The sequence below is a fragment of the Echinops telfairi genome, unplaced genomic scaffold (genome assembly GCF_000313985.2).
Source record: "Echinops telfairi isolate 266 unplaced genomic scaffold, ASM31398v2 ScPeMD7_1;HRSCAF=3_0, whole genome shotgun sequence".
Classification (NCBI taxonomy): Eukaryota; Metazoa; Chordata; class Mammalia; order Afrosoricida; family Tenrecidae; genus Echinops; species Echinops telfairi.
In genome coordinates, this window is record NW_022103896.1 from 77,001,268 (window position 1) to 77,010,437 (window position 9,170).

Consider the following 9,170-nt stretch of genomic DNA (forward strand, 5'->3'; position numbering starts at 1 on the left):
AGGGGTGGGACTCGAACAGCTAAAGGAAATAAAAACAACAAGAACAAGAACAGATAAGATAGAAAAATCCGAGGAAACACTACAAGAACAATCTTACAAGACAAATGAAAAATTAGGAATAATTCAATAACTCCAAATAGAACCCAGAGGACAAACACTAAGATATCAGAAGTGGATAACAGTTTGAAATGAAAAAGAGCAGCATTGAGGCAATGGCGTCATGAGCCAATGAGCTTGAAAATAAATCTCATAGTCCAAACACAAGAACAATCTTTAAATGCTGAAGCAGACCCAAGAATTCTATGGGGCATTAGCAAAAGAAACAACTTATATTTGATAAACACACTAGAACAGAAAGAAGAGAAAATAGAGAAGACTCCACGAAATCCTAGATAAACACTGCCCCAACATCATGACAGAACAGAAAATGAGCATTTATGAAGCTGAAAGAACCTCGAAGAGGACTGTTTCCAAAAGAAAATTACCATGACACGATAGTCCAACTTTCTGACGTCAAGACAGAGGAAGAATCCTGAGAACAACTCAGGAAAAACAGAAAAATCACCTCTAAAAACGAATAAGAATAACTTGGGTTTCTCAATAGAAACCATGTGCGCAAGAAGGTAATGAATGAGATATACAAAACAGTGAAAGAAAAAAAATACCAACCAAGAATGTTATATCCAGCAAAATTACTTCTAAAATTTTAAGGAGAAATAAGGCATTTTTAAACACGGAAAAACTAAAGGGATATGTAAAAAAATAGCCAACCTTGCAAATAAAAAGTACTAACAGGAATATTGTGGACAGAGATTCAACCACAACAGCAGTAGACAGCAGCCAACAATCTGCCTATAAAACACTGCCATTGAGAAATCAACCCACTCAAGAAATACCCAAAGTGAAATAAAAGTCCAAAATTCAAAACTAGAGGTAACATTCCACAATCAAGACAATAAGAAAGAAAAGAGATGATACAGTAAATATAAAACATTTTAACTGATAGGAAATTGAATAGTTTTCAAAAGACAACAAGTTGTTTTAAAACTTGGAAAGAAAAATAATAAAAAGTAAATTAACCTTGAAAAAAATGGTAAGACTTCAATAAAATAAAGATAAAATTTTAAAAAAAGCAGAGGGAAAATGACAAGAAAATTCACAAATAAAATGAAACCAGTACAGAAAATTATGATGAACAATAAAGCCAATAATATCATAAAAACACACAGCAAAATAACAGCAATAAGATTAAACTTATCATACCAACATTGAATGTAAATGGATTGAACTCCCAAATTAAAAGGCACGGACTAGCAGAATGTTTAATAAAACATGACTCATCATATGCTCCTTACAGGAAACATACTTCCAACACAAAGACAAAAACAGAGTTAAAGTCAAGGATGAAAGACATATATATATCAAGCTAACAGTAGGCGGGGGGGGGGGGCATGAGTAAATTTTAATTTCTGATAAAAAAGATGTCAAAGTAAAAGTCATCATGAGACACAAAGAAGACAACATCAGAATAGAAAACTATAGACTAATATATTTTATGAGCATTAATTAAAAATCTTCAACAAAATTTTAGCTAAGAGAATTCAACAAAACATTAAAATAGTACATTATGACCAAGTGGGGCTTATACCAGGTATGTGAGAATGGTTCCGTTTTAGAAAAATAAGGAATGCAATGACTATAAATAAAACCAGAGTCAAAAATCAATTGATGCAGGGGAAGAATTCCACAAAACGCAATGTCCATCTTTGATTAAAGCACACAATAGAATGGGAATAGAAGAGAAATTCCTCAACATAATGAAGCTCACATATGCAAAATGAATAGAAAGTATGCCACTGAATAAAGAGGGACTAAAATTGCCCCCTTCTGAATGGGAACCAGATAGGATTGTCCTTTGCCACTATTCTTATTTAATGAGGTTCTAGAAATTTTAGCCAGAGCTATTAGATATCAAAAAGATATTAAAGTCATCCAAATTTGCAAAGAAGTAAAAATCTGTTTACTTCTTGTATGGTTTCATATAAACCCCAAATTTGATTTATTTTTAATTGCTGGGACTAATTGAAATTTTAGCGACATGCCGGCTATGGGATTGACATACAGAAATTAATGGAATTCCTGTATATTAAGGAAGATAACTCTGACAAAGATATACCATTTGCAATAACTACGAAAATATGAAATAGTTAGGAATAAACCTAACCAGAGGACAAAAGACTTGTGTAAAGAAAAGGACAAAATATACTACCAAAAGCTAAGGGAGGACATGGAGCCATGCTGATGGCAGTCAGAGCCCTAGAGATGCATCCACTGCCTTGGACCCACAGGACTTTCCACCCACCAGCCTGTGATCTTCCTGCTTTTGGCATTATTGCATGTGCTTCATGAGTCTGAAGAGGATTTCATAGGCTAATATCAGACTTATGGGATAATTGCAAACTTATGGATTTGATCTGGACTGGGCTGGGCTGTTTTATTGATGCATAACTACTTGGCATAAAGTTCTCTCTTACATATATATGAGTATCTCTGGATTTGTTTCTCTAGTCAACCTGGACTAACACAGTTGGTGTTATACTGCACCCTGGCTAAATAGTTCCTTCCTTGTGACTCTGTTGTGAGGGGATGTCCAATTGTCTACAGATGGGCTTTGGGTCTCCACTCTGCCCTCTTCATTTGCTTCAATATTATATATTTTTTGAATCTTCTGATGCCTGATACCTGAGCTGTCCACACCTGGTGATCAGACAGGCTGGTGTGCTTCTTCCACGTGGGCTTTGTTGCTTCCCTGCTAAATGGCTGTCTGTTTAGCTTCAGATCTTTAAGTCCCCAGACACTATATCTTCTAATAGCCGGGCACCATCTGCGTTTTTCACCACCTTTGCTTATGCACCCATTTTGTCTTCAACGATCCTGTTGGACAGGCAGGAAGATGTCCAAGCCCTGAGTGGTGGAAGCAATGGTGGTGGTGGCAGCGACGGCAGCAGAGGGGTCTGGGGAACCCTCACACCTACAGGATGAACCTGTTTATAGGGCAGTCCAAGATTTACTCCTACGTGAGGTTGAACAAGTGCTCTGGAATGTGCTCCCCGATTCAGGAAGTGCTCTGGAATCCACTCTCCACATCATAAAGAGAACTCAGTTGCACATCATGAAGTCAAATGCCAGGGGACACCTTTAGCCGGAATCTACCAGAAACCAGATGAAAAGCAAAACAAACACTGGGACCACAATCAGGAGCCCAGTGATGTCTAAGGAACAGATGATAAAAGATGTCAGGAGAGGCCCACTGGTCCCTTTTCCAAACCAAAAATCTGAAGCAACAGAACCTACCCAAATCCCCCCCTCAACTGGTGGTTCCACCAACGGAGTTGTCACCAAGGCGCCCCTCAAAAAGCCCAGCAAGGGCAAAGCGACCTCTAGGAAGAAGGCTCAAGGAAAGACACCATGGAACAACAGACTCTCAGACTTCGACCCTGGAAAAAGGAGTTCCAGAAAGAGCCAAGCAGGGATGCAGTCTGAAGAGAGGAGAATCAATGAGCTGATTGAACGTGGAAAAAGAAGAGATGAAGATTGACCATATCGATGGCACAAACAGGGGCTTATTGCCACCAAGCAGTTCTCCAGGGCCGAGTTTGTGTGGAGTACCATGGGGACCTCATTGAGATCTCCGACTCCAGGGAGCAGGAGGCCGCGTACACAGAGTATATGCAGGGCCCCTCCACAGGCTGCTACATGCACCATTTGCAATATCTGAGCAATATCTACTGCGTGGATGCCACCCGTGAGACAGACCGGCTGGGGAGACTCACCCTTCAGCCCCTTCGCTGGGGACAAAGTGGCCTCAAAGGGAGTCGGGAGATGGGCTTTGGGTCTCTGCTCCGACTGACCTCCTTCTCAACAATATGTTTTTGTTTGTTTGTTTGTTACGGATCTTCTGATGCCTGTTACCTGGTCCTGATGACACCTCATGATCACACCAGCTGGTGTGCATCTTCCATGTTGGCTTGTTGCTTCACTGCTGCATGGCTGCTTATTTAACTTCAAGCCTTAATAACCCCAGATGCTATATCTTTTAATAGCCAGGCGCCATCTGCTTTCTTCACCACATTTGCTTATGCACCCCATTTATCTTAAGCAATTGTGTCTGGGGGCGGGGAAGTGGGGGAGGTGAGCATCACAACATTCCAGTTTGTTAGAAAAAAGTGTTCTTGTATTCAAGGAGGGCATGAGCTGAGGCCCAAAGTCCATCCACAACCTCAGTGTACATATTGACATATAAACGTACATATAAATGCCATATAAATGTACATAGACCAACACCTCTTTTTATGGATTATTGCATTTACATATGTACACACCTATGCTTATAGCTCTGTCCTTAGCTTTGCTTAGCCCATGACATGGCCCCTTACTGGATCTTACTGTGACAGAAGACAATAATGGGGACACACCATGGATAGGTAGTGTAGTCTGAAACCCCTGCAGGGGGAAAACCAAGAAGGGAGCGCAACAGATGTGCAACTAAAGCAAAGCCAAACCCCAAAGCCCTAAAGTACCCCCAAAATGGACTTCAGGTTAGGAGGGGCAGCACACAGAATTGGCCCAGGACCAGGGAGGAGACAGTTACAAAGTTCAGTGGACAAAACCTGGAAGTATATATGTTTTATCTCTTTATTTTTTTTCCTTTTCTTTTTTCAATCTTTTGTTTTCTTATTGTTTGGTTTATGTCATTGTTGATTTGCCGACTTACATAAGACAGGCATGGAAAGCAAGGTCAGGGTGGAAGCAATGGGCCAGGATCCCAGAGGGTCTTGCGGGGGAGGAGGATGTTATGTGCGTGGTGAACGAATAACGCCACAGACAAAGGACCATCTAGGTCGAATCAAAACCAGCGACAAGGAGAATGCAGAAACTCCGTGGGTGTTGGAGCAACAGCAATCTAGCCAAGAGCAAATACTAAGAGGCAGAAGTATGGGGAATGCGACCCTTGGGCAGGAGGTCGGCACAGGTTTTAGCAGAAAGTGGCAAACACGGACTATGGAAAGCCAAGTGGTTGCTCCTCCCTTCTACTGGTGAGTCCAGACTTCTCCCCTCCCTGAAGCCCCGCCCCGACGGGAGGTGGACACAGGAAGATGCTCCTGCAGCCTCCCAGTGGAACTTAGGGGTGTCTCCACGCTCTTGCTCTCTGTGTGCACGCTGACATGTACGAATATTTTTTTAAAAGGTTTCGCAGTGAGCTGGTCTTCCACTGTGCGTTCTTGAAAGCTTGCTGCCCCCACGGTGCCCACCGGCGGGTATTTACTCTTCCACCGTCCATGCTCTTTTGGGCACCTCAAAGCAATCGGGGCAGATCATCAGATTGGACACAGCAGGGCAGGTTTCTGGCAACTGGGTTTAACTCTTTATAGAAATATGAACACTGAATTTATTTTAATGGAAAAAAGGAAAAAAATCATTTCAAAACAAAAAGACAAAGGGTGACCAATAAAAAAATCACCACGGAAAACAACTTACATGTACATAGGTCTGGAAATGAGTGAAATCTCAGCATTTTGCTTTTTTGTGGGGTAGGGGGCCTGGGGATTTTATGTGAGGGTATTAGGAAAGATTTTAGCTTGTACTCTATTCTAAGCAAAAAAGGAGATGAGCCAGTCACGGTGCAGTGTAGCAATGATGAAATATACAATTTTGCACTAGTTCTTGATTGCTTCCTTCCCCCACTATCATGATCCCAATTCTACCTTACAAATCCGGCTGGACCGGAGGATGTACACTGGTACAGATAGGCACTGGAAACACAGGGAATCTAGGACAGATGAACCCCTCTCGACCAGTGGTGAGAGTGGTGATTCTGGGAGAGAGGAGGGAAGGTGGGGTAGGAAGGGGGAACAAATTACAAGGATCTACATATGACCTCCTCCCTGGGGAACGGACAGCAGAGACCTCAGACGGTGTAAGATACGAAAAAATAATAATAATTTATAAATTATCAAGGGTTCATGGGGGAGGGGGAAACGGGGAAGGAGGGGAAAAAGAGGAGCGAATACCAGGGGCTCAAGTAGAAAGCAAATGTTTTGAGAATGATGTGGGAAACAAATGCACAAAAGTGCTTGTCACAATGGATGTATGTGTGGATTGTGATGAGTTGTACAAGCACCCAATAAAATGATTTAACTTAATAAAAAATAAAAGTTTATAGAGGGACCAGGAATGACTTCCCTGCCCCGCCCCTCCTCCCACCCCACTTGATTGTGTTGGGTGGAAAGTTCCAGACCTGCTGCCGAGGCCTTGTGTGTGGCAGAACACCTGGTGGCCTTTTGACAGGTGAATCTACTAGTTTGGAATCTACTAGTCTCTCCTGGCCTCTGGAAGAGCCCCAGGTGCACAATGCAGCAGGCTGGGCTTCCTGTGGAAACAAGTGAAAGTCTTCACCTTGACTGACAGTGACTTAAGACTAGGAGGAGCAATTGCCTCCTTCCCTCTCCCCCAAATGATTCCAGAGCTGTGACCTGGGGTCCCCCACTAACCTTGTCCCAGGTAGAAGTGAATGGAGACAGGTGTGAGAGCCTGTCCTCCTTGATTTCTTCCCAGGCCTCATGAGGTGCTACCTATGCAAATCTTCCCTCCTTGGCTAGTGGTCAAGTCAGGTAGAGGAGGATTTCCCCAGCAGCATGTAGGTGTGAGATGAAATGTCTTGGCTATACCTGTTTGTGACTTAACTATGTATTTAAAGAAAAGACATAAACTTGAAAACAATTTGTCATCATAAGCCCCAAACCAACACGGAATTAAAATATTTATTATCAGGCTAAAAAAAAAAAAAGCCAAGAGACAAATAAAGGAAGAATGTTCCATGTTCATGGGTAAGAAGATTTAATATAGTGAAAATGTCAATATAACACAATTCTGATCCAAGTATCAACAAAGAAATGGAAATACTAGTCATCAAATTTATTTGGAAAGGAAAGCAAAACACTATTCTAAAACCAAAACGAAACGGGGCTCTCACTCCTTGATTTCAAAACATATTACACAGTCACAGCTATCAAAACAGTTTAGTATTGGTACAACAATAGACATGTAAGCCAGTGGATCAGAAGAGAGAACCTGGAAATAAAATCAAGCACCTGCAGACAGCTGAGGAACACTTACAGTAGTCAGAAGGCCTGCCCTGGGCAGCTGCTCCTTAGTGTCTTTCTTAATTCAGTGCGTCCTGAGAGCCTCTTGTCTTCAAATTTGAATCATCTCTATAGTTCCACAAATCTGAGACCTAAGGGTAGTGCTAAACTACCTTCGATTGAGTAAATATCATAACAGCTATCTTTGGGGCTCTGAAAATATTCAACTTAGAGATTGAGAAACTGAAAATTCCCTGAAGCCAGAGGTCTGCCCTTTGGAGTTCTGTGCCCTGCATCCAGCACGGAGCTTGCATGGGACAGACCTCACATGAATGGTCCCTCACAGGAATGAAAGACCGCAAAGAGCTCTTCCCCTCACCCTGTTCCCACATCACAATGGATGGGTCTCTCAGAGCAGGACTTGTCTCCTGCACCTGAAGCTCCCACATTCTCATTTACGAAGGGGTGTGTGTGTGTGTGTGTGTGTGTGTGTGTGTGTGTGTGTGTGTAAGGGGTGACACAGAGGAAGGGATGGAGAATAAAATAAATATTCTATTCATGAATCAAGAACCATACAGTCATTACTTCAGGGTTCCTCAAATTTCTCATGCTTCCTCCAGGAATTTTGCTAAATCCACAAATTATTTTAATATTTTTCCTAGCAAACATTATAGGAGTACCCAATTTTATGTCTCCTAAACAATACTATTTCTAAAATCACAAATTTTACATATTAGTTATATTTCTCTAAATACAAATGAAAAGACATAGGTAGCTATTAAAACAAAGCAGGACCACTCACTAATATACTATGCATCACCAGTGAAGTATGGAACAATCAAGTTATTTAATTTTCACAAAACCCTATGAGGTCAAAAAGGTTGTATAAATTTTACACTTGAAGAAATTGAAGTTCAAAGAGGTGATTTAATTTGGCTAAAGTCACACACACATACACAAGATGGTTTACCCTCAGTTGGCAATTTTGGGTTTGGGATCAAATCCTAAAAATATGTTCTTGGCTCTAGACTTAACTACAATGTCTTTAATAACAGGGCTTCCATACGTTCTTGTTCTGAGATGGTTCAGAATAAGCAGTTTGTTTTGTTTTAATAAATTCACAGTAAAAAAGGTTAGGCTCCTTTTCCTTAAAAGAAGAAATATGCCTCTGTGTTTGTTTTCTGGCATTGTAAATAAGAAGCAACCGTGCAGAGCTGAGTTGTGGATAAGACTTTTACATCTCTTTTGTTCTACTTTCCATCAGCATGGTGATTTTTTACCTCCTCATCTTAAGAATGTTAAGGATTTACATGAGTCACAACCAACCTAACTTCCCCAAGATTTGACTACATTATTTAGCAAACTGCTTGCAAGAGTATGGTGATCTAAGAGACGGCAATGTTTATTAGTGGTTCACAGGAGTAGATGTGAGGTGGGAAATCTAAACCCAAACTCCCAACATGGAGCCCATTCTGAATCATGGTCACCCCATAGGACAGAGTAGAGCACTCCGTTTGGGTTTTAGTGACTTTAAATCTCTATTTGAGCACACAATTCCATCTCTCTGCAGTGGGGCATCTAATGGTGTTGAGCCCCTAACTTTGTGGTCAGCAGCACAATGTGCAACCCATGATGCCACCAAGGCTTCTTGACAGAAGGAAGTAGGGTTGTTATTGTTTCCGGAAAGTTTTTATTTAGTGATGGAAAAAAATCACATTAAGGGTGGATTACACCATTGATTAATGCAATTGCCATCAGTACGTTGTATGTACACATAAAAAGTTGAATTGGGAAGAGTTCTTAGCTAGATAAATTTAATATACACTGAAATCAGGTGAGCTGCCGTGGTTGTTTTGTACACCCAGGAGCCCAGACTTTCTGCTCCTGTCTTTATTTACAGCCTCAGAAACCAACCGAGCTGTTCCACTCTGTTCTACAGAGCTGTGATAGTCACAACGGCCTGCATGGCAGTGAGTTGTGTTTTTGTTTGAGTGGAATATCCCAGTTAAGGATAAAGTACTGTGTTTA

The 9,170-nt window shown here is 41.3% G+C and overlaps 1 pseudogene; it reads left to right on the top strand.

The window, feature by feature from the left end:
- The first annotated feature begins 609 nt into the window (after positions 1-609).
- Positions 610-5,617, top strand: LOC101657259 (annotated as a pseudogene).
- Positions 5,618-9,170: the final 3,553 nt, after the last annotated feature.